Below are 18,974 nucleotides of genomic sequence, written 5' to 3' on the forward strand. Positions count from 1 at the left end.
CTTCCAAGGTGACACATCTGATAGTGGAAGATAGAATCGCCAAGCCAAGCCCAAGATAATGAGGGGGCTCGACAAGGTGGATGCAGAGAGGATATTTCCACTTATAGGGGAAACTAAAACTAAGGGACATAGTCTTAGAATAAAGAGCCGCCCATTTAAAACTGAGATGAGGAGAAATTTCTTCTCTCAGAGGGTTGTAAATCTGTGGAATCCGCTGCCTCAGAGAGCTGTGGAAGCTGGGACAGAAATAGAGAGTTTCTGAAACGATAAGGGGATAAGGGGCTATGGGGAGCGGGAGGGGAAGTGGAGCTGAGTCCATGATCAGATCAGTCATGATCTTACTGAATGGCGGAGCAGGCTCGAGGGGCCAAATGGCCGACACCTGCTCCTATTTCTTATGTTCTTAAATATAAAAACAGACAGTAAGAGCTTCTACAAGTATATAAAAAGGATGAGAGTAACTAAGGTAAATGTTGGTCCCTTAGAAGTTGAGACTGGTGAATTATTAATGGGAAACAGGGAAATGGCAGAGACTTTGAACAAATAATTTGTATCTGTCTCATATTTCTGATGTCCTTATGTTGTTATGTCGAGGCGAGAGGATATTCACCTGTTAATTATGTGGAAATGAAGGTTGTCTATTGGGAGGAAGAAATACATTGGCTGAGAATGGAAAATGATTTGCGATTTTAATTAGTGTTCCTGAAAGGTTTTTTGGACTGTGAAGTGTAATTTGCAGTCTGTGGAAATCTGCGGTACTTTGTGTCCAAGTGCTGGTCAGCACCTCGGGGTCTGTCGGCCCACTCTCAGATTCTGTGAAGAAAATTATCTTCTGATGCAGAAGGCAGAACCTCCACTAAAACGTTTCCTGCTCAATATTGAAGTGCTAACCTGTTAACCCTCGGAAGGCCAGCAGTAAGTTATCTCATTGGGGCCCAGTCATATCACTGTAGTTGATAATATAGATACATACATTCTGACTCCCAGCGGGAGCTGCATTGGCAGGGCGTGTGGGTCGGAGGTAGGAGACAGGATTGTACCTCAGTCCTCTCTGTAAAGCAGTGACAGGATCGGTCCAAGTCAGCATGGATTTATGAAAGGGAAATCGTGCTTGACAAACCTTCTAGAGTTTTTTAAGGACTAGTAGAGTGGACAAGGGAGAACCAGTGGATGTGGTGTATTTGGACTTTTGACAACGTCCCACACAAGAGATTAGTGTGCAAAATTAAGGCACATGGTATTGGGGGTAATGTATTGACATGGATAGAGAACTGATTGGCAGACAGGAAGCAAAGAGTGGGAATAAACGGATCCTTTTCAGAATGGCAGGCAGTGACTAGTGGGGTGCCGCAGGGTTCAGTGCTGGGACTCCAGCTATTTACAAGATACATTAATGATTTAGATGAAGGAATTGAATGTAATATCTCCAAGTTTGCAGATGACACTAAGCTGGGTGGTAGTGTGAGCTGCGAGGAGGATGCTAGGAGGCTGCAGGGGAACTTGGACAGGTTAGGTGAATGGGCAAATGCATGGCAGATGCAGTATAATGTGGATAAGTGTGAGGTTATCCACTTTGGTGGAAGGCAGATTATTATCTGAATGATGACAGATTAGTAAAAGGGGAGGTGCAACGAGACCTGGGTGTCATGGTTCATCAGTCATTGAAGGTAGGCATACAGGTACAGCAGGTGGTAAAGAAAGCAAATGGCACGCTGGTCTTCATAGCGAGGGCATTTGAGTATCGGGGCAGGGAGGTCTTACTGCAGTTGTACAGGGCCTTGGTGAGACCACACCTTGAATATTGTGTGCAGTTTTGGTCTCCTAATCTGAGGAAGGGCATTCTTGCCATTGAGGGAGTGCAGCGAATGTTCACCAGACTGATTCCCGGGATGGAAGGACTGACATATGAAGAAAGACTGGATCGGCTAGGCTTATATTTACTGGAATTTAGAAAAATGAGAGGGGATCTCATAGAAACAGTTAAAATTCTGATGGGATTGGACAGGTTAGATGCAGGAAGAATGTTCCCGATGTTGGGGAAGTCCAGAACCAGGGGTCACAGTCTCAGGATAAGGGGTAAGCCATTTAGGGCAGAGATGAGGAGAAACTTCTTCACCCAGAGAGTTGTGAAACTGTGGAATTCTCTACCACAGGAAGTTGTTGAGACCAGTTCGTTAGATATATTCAAAAGAGAGTTAGATGTGGCCCTTACGGTTAAAGGGATCAAGAGGTATGGAGAGCAAGCAGGAAAGGGGTACTGTAGTTGCATGATCAGCCATGATCATATTGAATGGCAGTGCAGGCTGGAAGAGCCGAATGGCCTACTCCTGCACCTATTTTCTATGTTTCTATGTTTCTGTAAGCTCAGCCCCGGCTAGATTTACAGGATCGTGCAATCACGTCTAATAGGTGGCTGCACTGTAAATTTATTGCTTTAAAATGATAGGTCAGTAATGGTTGTTGATGATATTAGCAGGTTAACACCTCTCCAACAGGGAGTAACATCAGACAAATACATTTGCAGTATCAGCGGTGGGTCAGTGGGCAGCGTGCTTGCCTCTGAGTCAGAAGGTTGTGGGTTCAAGTTACACTCCAGAGACTTGTGCACATAAAATCTAGACTGACACTCCAGTCATCATCATAGGCAGTCCCTCAAATTGAAGATGACTTGCTTCCACATCAAAAAGTTCACAGGTGTTTCAATGAAGGACCTAATATTCCAGGTCCCGAACTACATGTTGAAGGGTGGAAGATGCCTGTGTGTGGATTTTTTTTAACGTGTGGTGACTGTTGTACATCAGCCACCACACAGGCTTGACAGAGCCAGGTCTTGGTCCAGTTGCAAGGATTAACCAAGATGACTGGAGACCAGCTCTGCTGCATGGACTTAGTGCGCACACATATTGGTGAGGCATGAGTCCGGGGATCAGCAGAGGCCTATAAAAGGCCGCGAGAGGCGTCGGGAGTTCGTTGGTGAGGCGTGAGTCCGGGGATCAGCAGAGGCCTATAAAAGGCCGCGAGAGGCGTCGGGAGTTCTTGGGGAGGCGTGAGTCCGGGGATCAGCAGAGGCCGATAAAAGGCCGCGAGAAGCGTCGGGAGTTCATTGGTGAGGCGTGAGTCCGGGGATCAACAGAGGCCTATAAAAGGCCGCGAGAGGCGTCGGGAGTTCGTTGGTGAGGCGTACTTGTGCAGCTACAAGGAGAAGGCAAAAAAGAAGTAGAAAGAAACAGAAAGGTGACGTCACAGCCTAGGGGGTAAGTGATTGGCTGGTGATTGGTGAGTAGTTTTTCTTTTTCTTTTTTATATCAGTCAGTAACTTTTAGCATTGTTGTTGCCAATTTAAGTGCATCTAAGGGTTAAAAATGGCAGGAGAGCTCGGTCGGGTGTTATGCTCCTCCTGTACCATGTGGGAACTCAGGGACACTTCCGGTGTCCCTGACGACTACGTGTGCGTGAAGTGTATCCGCCTCGAGCTCCGGACGGTCCGCTTTGCGGAATTGGAGCTGAGGGTGGATTCACTCTGGAGCATCCACGATGCTGAGAATGACGTGAGTATTACGGGTAGTGAGTTGGTCTTACCGCAGGAGAAGGGTCCTCAGCCAGATAGGGAATGGAAGACCAGCAGGAAGAGTAGTGCAAGGAAGGTAGTGCAGGGGTCCCCTGTGGTCATCCCCCTGCAAAACAGATACACCGCTTTGAGTACTGTTGGGGGGGATGACTCATCAGGGGAGGGCAGCAGCAGCCAAGTTCATGGCACCGTGGCTGGCTCTGCTGCACAGGAGGGCAGGAAAAAGAGTGGGAGCGCGATAGTGATAGGGGATTCAATGGTGAGGGGAATAGATAGGCGTTTCTGCGGCTGCAACCGAGACTCCAGGATGGTATGTTGCCTCCCTGGTGCAAGGGTCAAGGATGTCTCGGAGCGGGTGCAGGACATTCTGAAATGGGAGGGAGAACAGCCAGTTGTCATGGTGCACATTGGTACCAACGACATAGGTAAAAAAAGGGATGAGGTCCTACGAAACGAATTTAAGGAGCTAGGAGCTAAATTAAAAAGTAGGACCTCAAAAGTAGTAATCTCGGGTTTGCTACCAGTGCCACGTGCTAGTCAGAGTAGGAATCGCAGGATAGTGCAGATGAATACGTGGCTTGAGCAGTGGTGCAGCAGGGAGGGATTCAAATTCCTGGGGCATTGGAACCAGTTCTGGGGGAGGTGGGACCAGTACAAACCGGACGGTCTGCACCTGGGCAGGACCGGAACCAATGTCCTAGGGGGAGTGTTTGCTAGTGCTGTTGGGGAGGAGTTAAACTAATATGGCAGGGGGATGGGAACCAATGCAGGGAGACAGAGGGAGACAAAAAGGAGGCAAAAGCAAAAGACAGAAAGGAGATGAGGAAAAATGGAGGGCAGAGAAACCCAAGGTAAAGAACAAAAAGGGCCACTGTACAGCAAAATTCTAAAAGGACAAAGGGTGTTAAAAAAACAAGCCTGAAGGCTTTGTGTCTTAATGCAAGGAGTATACGCAATAAGGTGGATGAATTAACTATGCAAATAGATGTTAACAAATATGAGGTGATTGGGATTACGGAGACATGGCTCCAGGATGATCAGGGCTGGGAACTCAACATCCAGGGGTATTCAACATTCAGGAAAAGGAGGTGGGGTAGCATTGCTGGTTAAAGAGGAGATTAATGCACTAGTTAGGAAAGACATTAGCTTGGATGATGTGGAATCTATATGGGTAGAGCTGCAGAACACCAAAGGGCAAAAAACGTTAGTGGGAGTTGTGTACAGATCTTCAAACAGTAGTAGTGATGTTGGGGAGGGCATCAAACAGAAAATTAGGGGTTCATGCAATAAAGGTGCAGCAGTTATAATGGGTGACTTTAATATGCACATAGATTGGGCTAGCCAAACTGGAAGCAATACGGTGGAGGAGGATTTCCTGGAGTGCATAAGGGATGGTTTTCTAGACCAATATGTCGAGGAACCAACTAGGGGGGAGGCCATCTTAGACTGGGTGTTGTGTAATGAGAGAGGATTAATTAGCAATCTCATTGTGCGAGGCCCCTTGGGGAAGAGTGACCATAATATGGTGGAATTCTGCATTAGGATGGAGAATGAAACAGTTAATTCAGAGACCATGGTCCAGAACTTAAAGAAGGGTAACTTTGAAGGTATGAGGCGTGAATTGGCTAGGATAGATTGGCGAATGATACTTAAGGGGTTGACTGTGGATGGGCAATGGCAGACATTTAGAGACCGCATGGATGAATTACAACAATTGTACATTCCTGTCTGGCGTAAAAATAAAAAAGGGAAGGTGGCTCAACCGTGGCTATCAAGGGAAATCAGGGATAGTATTAAAGCCAAGGAAGTGGCATACAAATTGGCCAGAAATAGCAGCGAACCCGGGGACTGGGAGACATTTAGAACTCAGCAGAGGAGGACAAAGGGTTTGATTAGGGCAGTGAAAATGGAGTACGAGAAGAAGCTTGCAGGGAACATTAAGGCGATTGCAAAAGTTTCTATAGATTTGTGAAGAGAAAAAGGTTAGTAAAGACAAACGTAGGTCCCCTGCAGTCAGAATCAGGGGAAGTCATAACGGGGAACAAAGAAATGGCAGACCAATTGAACAAGTACTTTGGTTCGGTATTCACTAAGGAGGACACAAACAACCTTCCAGATATAAAAGGGGCCAGAGGGTCAAGTAAGGAGGAGGAACTGAGGGAAATCTTTATTAGTCGGGAAATTGTGTTGGGGAAATTGATGGGATTGAAGGCCGATAAATCCCCAGGGCCTGATGGACTGCATCCCAGAGTACTTAAGGAGGTGGCCTTGGAAATAGCGGATGCATTGACAGTCATTTTCCAACATTCCATTGACTCTGGATCAGTTCCTATCGAGTGGAGGGTAGCCAATGTAACCCCACTTTTTAAAAAAGGAGGGAGAGAGAAAACAGGGAATTATAGACCGGTCAGCCTGACCTCAGTAGTGGGTAAAATGATGGAATCAATTATTAAGGATTTCATAGCAGCGCATTTGAAAAATGGTGACATGATAGGTCCAAGTCAGCATGGATTTGTGAAAGGGAAATCATGCTTGACAAATCTTCTGGAATTTTTTGAGGATGTTTCCAGTAAAGTGGACAAAGGAGAACCAGTTAATGTGGTATATTTGGACTTTCAGAAGGCTTTCGACAAGGTCCCACACAAGAGATTAATGTGCAAAGTTAAAGCACATGGGATTGGGGGTAGTGTGCTGACGTGGATTGAGAACTGGTTGTCAGACAGGAAGCAAAGAGTAGGAGTAAATGGGTACTTTTCAGAATGGCAGGCAGTGACTAGTGGGGTACCGCAAGGTTCTGTGCTGGGGCCCCAGCTGTTTACATTGTACATTAATGATTTAGACGAGGGGATTAAATGTAGTATCTCCAAATTTGCAGATGACACTAAGTTGGGTGGCAGTGTGAGCTGCGAAGAGGATGCTATGAGGCTGCAGAGTGACTTGGATAGGTTAGGTAAGTGGGCAAATGAATGGCAGATGAATTATAATGTGGATAAATGTGAGGTTATCCACTTTGGTGGTAAAAACAGAGAGACAGACTATTATCTGAATGGTGACAGATTAGGAAAAGGGGAGGTGCAACGAGACCTAGGTGTCATGGTGCATCAGTCATTGAAGGTTGGCATGCAGATGCAGCAGGTTGTTAAGAAAACAAATGGCATGTTGGCCTTCATAGCGAGGGGATTTGAGTACAGGGGCAGGGAGGTGTTGCTACAGTTGTACAGGGCCTTGGTGAGGCCACACCTGGAGTATTGTGTACAGTTTTGGTCTCCTAACTTGAGGAAGGACATTCTTGCTATTGAGGGAGTGCAGCGAAGATTCACCAGACTGATTCCCGGGATGGTGGGACTGACCTACCAAGAAAGACTGGATCAACTGGGCTTGTATTCACTGGAGTTCAGAAGAATGAGAGGGGACCTCATAGAAACGTTTAAAATTCTGACGGGTTTAGACAGGTTAGATGCAGGAAGAATGTTCCCAATGTTGGGGAAGTCCAGAACCAGGGGTCACAGTCTAAGGATAAGGGGTAAGCAATTTAGGACCGAGATGAGGAGAAACTTCTTCACCCAGAGAGTGGTGAACCTGTGGAATTCTCTACCACAGAAAGTAGTTGAGGCCATTTCACTAAATATATTCAAAAGGGAGTTAGATGAAGTCCTTACTACTCGGAGGATCAAGGGGTATGGCGAGAAAGCAGGAATGGGGTACTGAAGTTTCATGTTCAGCCATGAACTCATTGAATGGCGGTGCAGGCTAGAAGGGCTGAATGGCCTGCTCCTGCACCTATTTTCTATGTTTCTATATTGCAATGTCGGCTGGCCCGTGCTGCCCCTGGGCCCTGGGTTCTTCTGGGCCCCGGACTCACACTCTCCTGGGTCCTGATCACGTCCCTCTACAATCTTTCGCCCCGATCTCGCCGCTCCTGCTGTACCTGTCCACGCTCCAATCAGCGACCTGGATCTTGATGACGTCCCTTTTCACTGCCATTGCTCTCCTGCTCCAGCACGCGCTGCTCCCTGGAGTGGTACACTGCCACACTGCTCCTTCCGCTCCCCGGCCTGCTCCGATGGTGCTCACAGGCCGGGTTCCGCTCAGCCTGCTGGGTCAGGCCGCCACGCTGCTCCTTCCACCCCCTGGCCTTCTCCAGTGTCGTACTGAGGGAGTGCTGCACTGTTGGAGGTGCCGTCTTTTGGATGAGGTGTTAAACCGAGGTCCCCTCTGCTCTCTCAAGTGGACGTAAAAGATCCCACAGCGCTATTTTGAAGAAGAGCAGAGGAGTTATCCCAGGAGTCCTGGCCAATATTTATCCCTCAATCAACATCACTAAAACAGATCTGATCATTATCACATGGCTGTTTGTGGGAGCTTGCTATGCACAAATTGGCTACCGCGTTTCCCGCATTACAACAGTGACTACACTCCAAAAGTATTTCATTGGTTGTAAAGCGCTTTGAGACATCCAGAGATCGTGAAAGGCACTATATAAATGCAAGTCTTTATTTTTTAATGTTTTGTCAACCTTGGCTCAGTGGTCGTGATCTTGCCTCTGAGTGAGAAGGTTGTGTGTTCAAACCCCATTCGAACCCAGACTCAAGTATATAATCTAGGCTGACACTTCAGTGCAGTACTGAGGGAGTGCTGCACTGCCATAGGTGCCGTCTTTCAGAAGAGACGCTAAACCGTGGCCCTGACTGTGCTCGCAGGTGGACTTAAAAGAGCCCTTGGCACTATTTCGAAGAAGAACAGGAATTGTCCTGGACAATAATTATCCCTCAACCAACACCTTACAACAGTGATTGCATGCATTGGCTGTAAAGTGCTTTGTGATGTCCTGAGGTTAGAAAGACGTTGTATAAATGCTCGTTCTTTATTTCTTTAAATGAATATATACCGAAGAAAAATAAAGATAAATGAAAGAAGAGGAACATAGAGTGGAAGCGGGGAATCGATCAAGATGGAAATAAGAAAATGAAACAAACTATAGACAGCCTGCAGGGAAAACCTCGGGAGGTTAAAGAAGCTTAGAAAAAGCAAGCTGAAATAAAGAGCCTGAGATGAAAATAGCAAAGGATGTTAAGCACAATGATAAAATCTTCCAATATAACAGTGAGAGGGGTTAGCGGAAGGATAAACGTGATGGTGAAATTCAAGAAAATGTGGAACCGTTTGATCGATGTCAGCTGTGGCTCAGTTGTAGCACTCTCACCTCAGTATCGGAAGGTCAGGGTTCAAAGTCCCACTCCAGAGACTTGAAACACAATCTAGGCTGACACTAACAGTGTTCTCGCCAATATTTATACCTCAACCAACATCACTAAAACAGGTTATCTGATCATTATCACATGGCTGCTTGTGGGAGCTTGCTGTGCGCACATTTGCTGTCACGTTAAAAATATTACAACAGTGGCTACACTTCAAAAGTACTTCATTGGCTGTAAAGCGCTTTGGGATGTTCTGAAGTCAGGAAAGGTGCTATATAAATGTCTTTCAGCATTTTCCAGAACCCAGAACTTACTAAAGAAGGAAATGTTAACTGGCAAATTCTGCCGCTACATAGAATATTCCAGATGATTTTGAGGCAAAGATCATTGAGGTTAAGAAGACCAGAGATGAACAATTCCTTAGGGTCAGGTGGCAGGTACCCTAGAGTGCCAATAAAGACTAGAGAGGGGAGTTGTGGACCAATGCATTCATGAAGGAATCACTGGGTTATGCTCTGGAAGCAACAAAAATGGACGCTATATATAAAACGGGGGACTTGTTGAAGTCGGCAACTACAAGCACATTATCCCAACAGCAATTCTAGGTCAAATACTGCTCGGGAGGTACCTGCACAGCTATAACTTAATCAAAATCTGCCGACTTGCGTTTAGACAACTTTCTTTGACCTTTCTGATAACATTTCAAATAAGGTTGGCAGAACCATAGATACATTCAATCATAGAATGATACAGCATAGAAGGAGGCCATTCAGCCCCATTGTCCTTGTGTGAACTCTGAAAGAGCTATCCAGTTAGTCCCACGCCCCGCTCTTTCTAGATCTTGGTCCGTAGCCCTGTAGGTTACAGCACTTCAAGTGCATAATCAAGTACTTTTTAAATGCAATGAGGGTCTCTTCCTCTACCACCCTTTCAGTGCATTCCAGACATCTTAATCATGCCCCCTACATTGAAGTCTATGTTGTTGATATATACCACAAAAAGCAAGGGATCTAGTTCTGAGCCCTGCGAAACCCCACTGGAAACAGCCTTCCAGTCACAAAACCGATTACCCTTTGCTTCCTGTCACTGAGCCAATTTTGGATCCAACTTCCACTTTCCCTCGGATCATTTGGGTTTTTACTTTATTAACCAACCTGCCTTGTGCGACCTTGTCAAAGGCCTTGCAAAAATCCATGTAGATGACAACAAATATTCTACCCTTATCGACCCTCCTCAAAAAATCCAATCAAGTTAGTCAGACATGACCTTCCCTGAACAAAGCCATGCTGACTGTCCTTGATTAATCTGTGACTTTCTAAATGAAGATTTATCCTGTCCCTCAGGATTTTTTGCCAATACTTTTCCCATCTTCGAGGTTAGGCTGACTGGCCTGTAATTACTCGGTCTATCTCTTTCTTCCTTTTTAAACAATGGCACAACGCTAGCAATCCTCCAGTTCTCTGGCACCACGCCTGTAGCCAGAGAGGATTGGGAAATGATGGTCAGAGACTGAGGGAACAGTGGACTGGCGCAGAATAAAAGCATCATGACTGCTGCCAGGATACTGGGCATTCACCGTCATAATATGCTGAGCATGGTCGCACATCAACTGCTCATTCAGCGAGTGATAACCTTTGCGGTTATGGTATACCTCAGCATTTAGATGTGGTGCCCGCAAAGCCAGAGAGAAGACCATGAAGACCCCTCTCCTGGCTTAAGGAGCGTCTGCCACCTCTCTTATGCAGCAGTGGACGGCAAACTGTCACCTGCTCCAGCCTGGAAGGGTTCCGATGTGAGGAAACTCAGGACCCGGTCACTTTCACAACCACTGGCAGTGCTGCCCTTGCCCTGGAGCGAGGCTGCAGGTCTGGTTGCAAGCGATGGCAGAGTTCTGCCAGCAGCTCCTTCGCCTCACACACAACTCCTGGTTCAGGCTGAGGTAAGGGAATTGCTCGCGGAAGACCCGAGGTGGTTTCACTCAGAGAGTTGTTAACCTGTGGAATTCCCTGCCGCAGAGAGTTGTTGATGCCAATTCATTGGATATATTCAAGAGGGAGTTAGATATGGCCCTTGCGACTAAAGGGATCAAGGGGTATGGAGAGAAGGCAGGAAAGGGGAACTGAGGGAATGATCAGCCATGATCTTATTGAATGGTGGTGCAGGCTCGAAGGGCCGGAAGCACCTATTTTCTATGTTTCTATGTAAGGCCTCCTGCTGAGAGCCCTGCTCTCCCTCCTCCTTCTCCCTCTGCGAGCAGCTCGTCCTCTTCTTCACTGCCTCCGCTCCATCTCCCTGTCATGCTGCAGGCCAAGAGGGATGGCAACTAGAGCCCCCCTGACTGGGGCAAGTGGTCGGACCAGAACTCTTGAATTCAGAAGCACGGTCTTTTCCACTTGCAACACCATTCCTGGTCACCTCACCAACTTAAAACTACTCTAGAAAACTCCAAACATTTCCACAAACTTACACAGAGCCAGTAGAAATTAATCAGCAACAAACCTTAGAGTGGTTGCTGATCCCTTTAAATATCACTGTTGGAGGTCCTTACTGCTGCTGAATGCTATGCAAGGTTAACTCAGGGCATTAGCTCTAGCGTTGAGGCAGCACTGGCGAGATGCCATGATCTGCCCACTCTACAGACCTCTGGCGCATGCTCTCGGCGCCGATGCTAATGCTCTCACCAAGATGGCGTCCAGCATGGCACGTACCGGTAGTGTGCGGGCATGGACACCATTTTCGACCCAAAGTGGCAACCGCAGCACTGAACGATTGGGGGCTATGGAGTTGAGTTTTTCGCCCAGAGTATTGATGAAAGAAGCAGTATAGAATTTGAGGAAGTACTGACTAAATTTTCAAGGGATCCTGATGGTTCTAATCTACCTTAATGACCTTGGATGCCAAAACTAATTATGAGTTTGCAGATGACACTAAAATAAGGAGAGCAGTTCCGATACAGGCAATGTGCTTGATTTGCAGAAAGATTGAAATTGGTTATCTGATTGGACAGGCAAAAGAGAAAATTAAGGCCTGGAAATTGCCCTTCGCCCCGATTGTGGACAGTAACCTTCTGGGACTGGAAGTTCCTGCGCTCGGCCAGGAGGTCCTGCCCCCGATGCGGAATTAGGCCATGCGCTCCTCAAAAGAAGTGGAGCGCTGTGTCCGGCTCTTCGCTTCCTTGGAGGGTGCTCCCAGGGTGGAGAGTAGCATTTGAGCGCTAAAACGCCCCTCCCCTTCAATTAAGGGGGAGGGTTGCTGCGTACTCTACATGCACTTTGGTGGCCACCACTAAGTCACGAGGGACCGGGCCAACAGCCCAGCACTAAAAACAGCGTGATGGCGGCCCGGTCGACGAGAGGGCTGCCATTGTTGGGCTGCAAAGGCCTTCCGCTTTAACGGGCGCCCTGGTGGCGGATGCTGCTCTCCAGCCTCGCGACCCATGGGGCAATTTGGCCCACAGGGCACAAAAGGGTCGGCATGAGGCAGTGAGGGGTCGACCCGCACAGCGATGATGTCATCATCGGTTCCGCGCCAGCCCAGGACGCTAATCGTGGGGCATGGTGCTTCCGGGACAGCACCCACCCCAAGTCTCCAGGCCAATTTCCCCTGGGCAAACACGCCATTGCGCCCAGTTAGCGCCCTCCCGAGGTGCTAATGGGGCTATAAAAGGGGCAATTTCGGCCCTTAATTATTTTTGGCAAATGTAAGTAATTACAAATGAGTGAATAATGTGCAACTTACAAAATGTAATAAATGGAGTAGAAATAGTACAGATGACATTGGGAGGGAACTTCCTGACAGTGACATTTGTAAAAAAACACATTTATAGGACATTTCACTTAATAAATGTTAATCCATTTATTAACAAAGACATTAAAACAGTGCACAGATGAATTTCAGATTATGTTAATGTGTGTGCTACACATACTGCTAAGAATAATTTTGACTCATTAGAAATGGACCAGGGAAATCAACTGATTCATTTTTGCTGATGATACAAAGATGGGCGGGAAAGAAAATTGTGAGGAGGACACAAAAAATCTGCAAAGGGATATAGACAGGCTGAGTGAATGGGAAAAAATTTGGTGGATGGAGTATAATGTGGGAAAATGTGAGGTTATCCACTTTGGCAGATAATTTAAATGGAGAAAAATTGCAAAGTGCTGCAGTACAGAGGGAGCTGGGGGTCCTTGTGCATGAAACACAAAAAGTTAGTATGCAGGTACAGCAAGTAATCAGGAAGGCAAATGGAATGTTGGCCTTTATTGCAAGGGGGATAGAGTATAAAAGCAGATTAAGTCCTGCTACAACTGTACAAGGCCAATTGTACAAGGTATTGGTGGGGCTACATTTACAGTACTGCAGTTTTGGTCTCCGTATTTAAGGAAGGATATACTTGCATTGGAGGCTATTCAGAGAAGGTTCACGAGATGAGGGTTTGACTTATGAAGATAGGTTGAGTAGGTTGGGCCTCTACTCATTGGAGTTCAGAAGAATGAGAGGTGATCTTATTGAAACATATAAGATAATGAGGGGGCTCGACAAGGTGGATGCAGAGAGGATATTTCCACTCATAGGGGATACTAAACCTAGGGGACATAGTCTTAGAATAAGGGGCCGTCCACTTAAAACTGAGATGAGGAGGAATTTCTTCTCTCAGAGGGTGTAAATCTGTGGAATTATCTGCCCCAGAGAGCTGTGGAGCCCGGGTCATTGAATATATTTAAGGTGGAGATAGACAGATTTTTGAGCGATAAGGGAATAAAGGGTTATGGGGAGCGGGCGGGGAAGTGCAGCTGAGTCCAAGATCAGATCAGCCATGATCTTATTAAAGGACGGAGCAGGCTCGAGGGCCAAATGGCCTACTCCTGCTCCTATTTTTTATGTTCTTATTTGTTTCACTGTCTGGACAATGTGGCAAAGTGGTGAATCAATTAAACTATATATATATAAATACACACACACACACACACACACAAAGTCCAGTCCATGCTGGTGTTTATGTTTCACTCGAGCCTCCTCCCGTCTTTCCTCATCTAAATCTATAAGCATAACCCTCTATTCCCTTATCCCCCATATGCTTATCCAGCCTCCCCTTAAATGCATCGATACTATTCGCTTCAACCACTCCCTGTGGTAGCGAGTTCCACATTCTCACCACTCTTTGGGTAAAGAAGTTTCTTCTGAATTCCCGATTTGATTTCTTAGATTGATAGCCTCTAGTTTTGCTCTTCTTCATCAGTGGAAATATTCTCTCTGTATCCACTCTATCAAAACATTTCATAATGTTAAAGACTTCTATCAGCTCACTCCTCAGCCTTCTTTTTTCAAGAGAAAAGAGACCCAGACTGTTCATCCTTTTCTGACATGTATACCCTCGCATTTCTGGTATCATCCTTGTAAATCTACTCTGGATCGATCAGATGGCAGATAAGATGCTAACCCTTGCAGAGGGTGAAAAGCTGATCACAAATGATCCTAAATGTAAAGTGATGAACTATGAGCAAACATTAAAGGACGTTAAGTTCCCAGAGTCTCGAGAGAATTATAAAGTGGTTCTTGCTGAGGTTTTTGAGGATTTATTTATTCATTAACTTTAGATTATCTCTGATTTCTGTTGGAACAATCAGATTCTACCAAGACCAATTTTTGTGGCATACATATTCCTTAAAATAAAAGTTATAAATTAGTAAACATATAATGGATGAACTTCCTTGGGCGCTCTCTCCATCTGGTCCAATGATGGGCGAGCTACAGGAACCCAGATTGGTGTTCATATTGAGGTTGCGGCAAACAGACCCCCCCCCCCCCACCCCGTGGGAAATCACCCCCAAAGAAAATATAAGACCTCACAAACTTACCCTTAAACCAACTCATCCCATGTGTCAATCACACCAAGAACACTGGGCACACCTGCCCTGAACTTGCGCAAAGTAGCACCAGTCCAGCTGAGGGCTGACTTAAACAATGCACGCAAGTTAGCACATGGGCGTTCCCTCTCTCGCCTCGTCACCCTTTTGTTTCAGCTGAGCACCTCGAGTCTCATCGCTGAGAGCATGCAGAAATCAAGCGCGGGCAGTGGAAAGAGCACGCAGCAAACCAGTCCCACCCATCCCTTCCCTCAACGACTATCTGTCCCACCTGAGACAGGGACTGTGGTTCTCATATTGGACTGTTCAGTCACCTACGGAGTCATTTTTAGAGTGGAAGCAAGTCTTCCTCGATTCCGAGGGACTGCCTATGATGATGATGATGACTATTTTGTGGGTGCTGAATAAAACTAACATGCCAACAGTGCCCAAACCCTAACCTCGCCTCAAATGCTGACAATCTCTGAGCCCTGTTTTGACATCTGCCTCACTAACCAAGGGTCTCCTCCTTGGCAGCCTTGGGCAACTGACCTCACTCTTGCCCATTAAAATGCCCCCAGCCTCCCCTCTTTCAGAACCCATCCATTTTTGTTCTAGCCTCACTGTCAGGCCTCGCTGCTATCCCAGATGCAACCCCTGGATCCTGACACCCAAGTACCAGTCATTGGGCTAAAGCCTACCTTGCTCTGCTTTCTGGCCATGGACCGAGAAACTAGGACTCATAGCCGCCAATTGCCATTGAAGTTGACTCTCTCCAAAATCATGGGGACAGAGTCATTTAAATATTCGGGATGGCTGACCTACAGTGTAGGTGCAACTCAGCCACCCACCCTGACTGCTGGCCAGAAAATCAGAACCCTGGCAACTGAACATTATACTGTATATTAACTAACAGGGACTAACGATCCAGTCCTGATCAAACAGTAGATCATCCACAAGCAATGCCATGGGAGATCTACGGTTATGATGTAGATTAATTTCAATCTGTGGAGCGTGACAGTGTGGCAGTCCCGACCTGCGTGGGAACATCAGCGCCAGGTTGGGCCAATAAAAGGAGCAGCGAGCGGCGGCCTAGGAGCAGCGTGGCGGCCCTGACCTGTATGCCTACCACTACAGGGTACAGCGCGAGCCAGTCCGGGAGGGCGACGGCTGTGAAGTGGACGACTGGATTGGCCATCACCATAATCCAGGTCGGTGATTGGAGGCAGTTACAGCAGGAGCGGTGAGGTTGGGGCGAAGGAGTGATGAGAGATTACAGAGCGACGTGATCGGGGCCCAGGAGAGGCGAGAGTTCAGGGCCCAGCTGAGGCGAGGGCCCAGGGGCAGCATGGGCTAGCCCACACTGCGATATGTGTGCACCAGGTCCGTGCAGCATAGCTGGTCTCCAGTCATCTTAGTTTCTCCTTGCCACTGGACCAAGACCTAGCTCTGTCAAGCCCGTGTGGTGGCTGGTGTGCAACGGCCACCACATGTTAAAAAATCCACGCACCAGCATCTTCCACCCTTCAGGATGTAGTTCAGGATCTGGAATATCAGGTCCTTCATTGAAACACCTGTGAACTCATCCCTTTTTGGCGTGGAAGCAAGTCATCCTCGATACGAGGGACCGCCTAAGAAGAAGTTACGATGTATATACTGGAATGAAAAAGATGACCTGAATCTGGAGACAGCAATATCAGTTTTATGATCCCATACAGCTCCCCAACTGATCCAATGCAGCTCCCAACTGATCCCATACATCTCTCCAACTGATCCCATACAGCTCTCCAACCGATCCCATACAGCTCTCCAACCGATCCCATACAGCTCTCCAACCGATCCCATACAGCTCTCCAACTGCTCTCATACAGCTCTCCAACCGATCCCATACAGCTCCCCAACCGATCCCATACAGCTCTCCAACCGATCCCATACATCTCTCCAACTGATCCCATACAGCTCTCCAACCGATCCCATACAGCTCTCCAAATGATCTCATACAGTTCTCTGTTGGACATCTTGGGGAGTTAAGGGTTAATCGTTGAACTTCTTTGTATCTTGGGGCAACAGGCTTTCCAATATAAACAGGTTTGCGTTGACGTGTTGTGAGAAGAATGTATAGCTTGTCTTCGGATTCAAAAAGCGCTCGTAAGGAAATAAGTGACAATAATGATGTCAGCCATGAGTGATTAATGTGTACCTTTAGGGACTAGAATAATAAACATAGGTCGAGGTATCCATTAGCTGTAGTATGGAAAGATAACGGTTGATAAAGGTGTTGGGAGCAGTTATATCAGGAATCTTGTTTGCGGGAAGTAGCTTTGCAATAAACAATGAAAATTCTGTCTTCAAATGATTTGGGAATAGATACTTCCAGAGATCTTACCTATAACATATACCTTTGATGTAGGCAAGATATGGTGTGTAAAGGAGCATGATTTGCAATAATTCTTCAGAGGGCAGGAAAAATACAGGAACCAAACAGGCACTCTCTGATCCGGCTGGGTTCACCTCTCGGTATCAATAAAGTCCGTTCCGTATACTACACTGCGAAGTGTCTCGAGATTACTCGAAACGTGTTGTTGTGAACCAGAGAAGGATGTTGAATGCGAATAAATGTTTCTGTTAAGTTGCATGGTCGTGCGAAAAATCTAACGGGTCGCACAACCAGTTAAAGGGCCCGCCCACCCAAAATTACACCGCACATTGCTGCTAACGTTCTTCAACTGAGCTCATACTGTTCTCCAGCTAATCCCATACACTTCTCCAGCTATCCATATAATAATACAACTGGTTGTACAATATTTTATTACTAAATCTAAATTTCTATTACCTTAAAAGTCACAATGTATTACTAACAACAGGTCTGTGTGTGATTGTATTGCAGTCATTACTGGAATTTTCAGTGGTGGACCAGTCTGTTCTTCATCACGATGTGTCCCAGTTTTATTCACAACTGCCTCTGGATGTTATGTAAATTCTCCATGTCTCAGATATAATATAGCGGAGGTGTTACAGTGATCACTGCTGTCTTGATTAGCTTATCATAGATTACCCTGTGTTCAGAGATAGACTCTGCTACAATGAAAGAATTGTAGCATGTTACAGAAGTGCTGTCCTGAAGCAAGTTTTTGAGCTTCAATCAAATTAACAAATTGTTCAAAGATTTATAATGCCATCCATTCTCTTCCGTATAACACACTAACACATCTCAACTCCTCTGATTAACATTTAGCTTTCCGTCTGTCGGCCTATATGTCTGTCTTTGCCTGTCAATCATTCTGTCCGTCTATCTGTCTGTCCATCTGTCTCACTATTATGCTGTCTATCCCATCTGTTTTCCTTGGTCTATCATAGGCAAAATCCAGGCTGACACTCCAGTGTAGCGCTGAGGGAGTGCTGCACTGTCGGAAGTGCCGTCTTTTGGATGAAACGTTAAACCCTGCGGTCCCCTCTGCTCTCTCAGGTGGACGTAAAAGATCCCATGGCATTATTTCAAAGAAGAGCAGGGGAGTTATTCCTGGTGTCCTGGGGGCCAATATTTATCCCTCAATCAACATCACTAAATCAGATTATCTGGTCATTATCACATTACTGTGTGTGGGAACTTGCTGTGCACAAATTGGCGTTTGTGTTTCCCACATTACAACAGTGACTAAATACTTCATTGGCTTTGAAGCGCTTTGGGACTACCTGAGGTCATGAAAGGCGCTATATAAATGCAAGTATTTCTTTTCTATCTCTGGAATCCCCTCCCTAAACCTCTCTGCCTCTCTTTCCTCCTTTAAGACGCTCCTTAAAACCGATCTCTTTAAGCAAACTCTGGTCATGAAGTGTGGAAGCAGAGCCGGTTTCTAGATAGTCCATGCAGGCAGGGGACAGTGAGCAAGTTATTGGAAAGGTTTAAGGACCAGCTACGGGTGAGAGCTAGCAATGCCCGGACCTCACGGACTGAGCAACACAAGTTTTTAGCCAAAAAATCCCAAATTATCAGCAGCTAAAATAAAGGGCTGGCTGGATTTAAATAATATTAATTTTAGGAATAAAAACACTTCTGTTCTGAACTAAATCTCAAGTTCACACAGCCTCAGCAAATGAAAGCTGACACAAAGGTTTGGAATATCTATTCAACCAAACTGTACGATGCCATTAAACGCGAGCAAGGATTCCAACATTGCTTCCCCCTGACCCCTCGGTTATCCCCAGGGCAAGTACTCACCGACACGGTGTAGAAACAGGTTAGCAGCGCCACTCTGGGCGGACCCTTCATTGCCCTGAAGGAGAGGAGACGGGACGGCCGAACAGCGAGCGGCGGTGTGTTGCGATCGTTTGCTGGAGGCTGTGTTGGGCAGATCGCCCCTG

The sequence above is a fragment of the Pristiophorus japonicus genome, chromosome 21 (genome assembly GCF_044704955.1).
Source record: "Pristiophorus japonicus isolate sPriJap1 chromosome 21, sPriJap1.hap1, whole genome shotgun sequence".
NCBI lineage: Eukaryota > Metazoa > Chordata > Chondrichthyes > Pristiophoridae > Pristiophorus > Pristiophorus japonicus.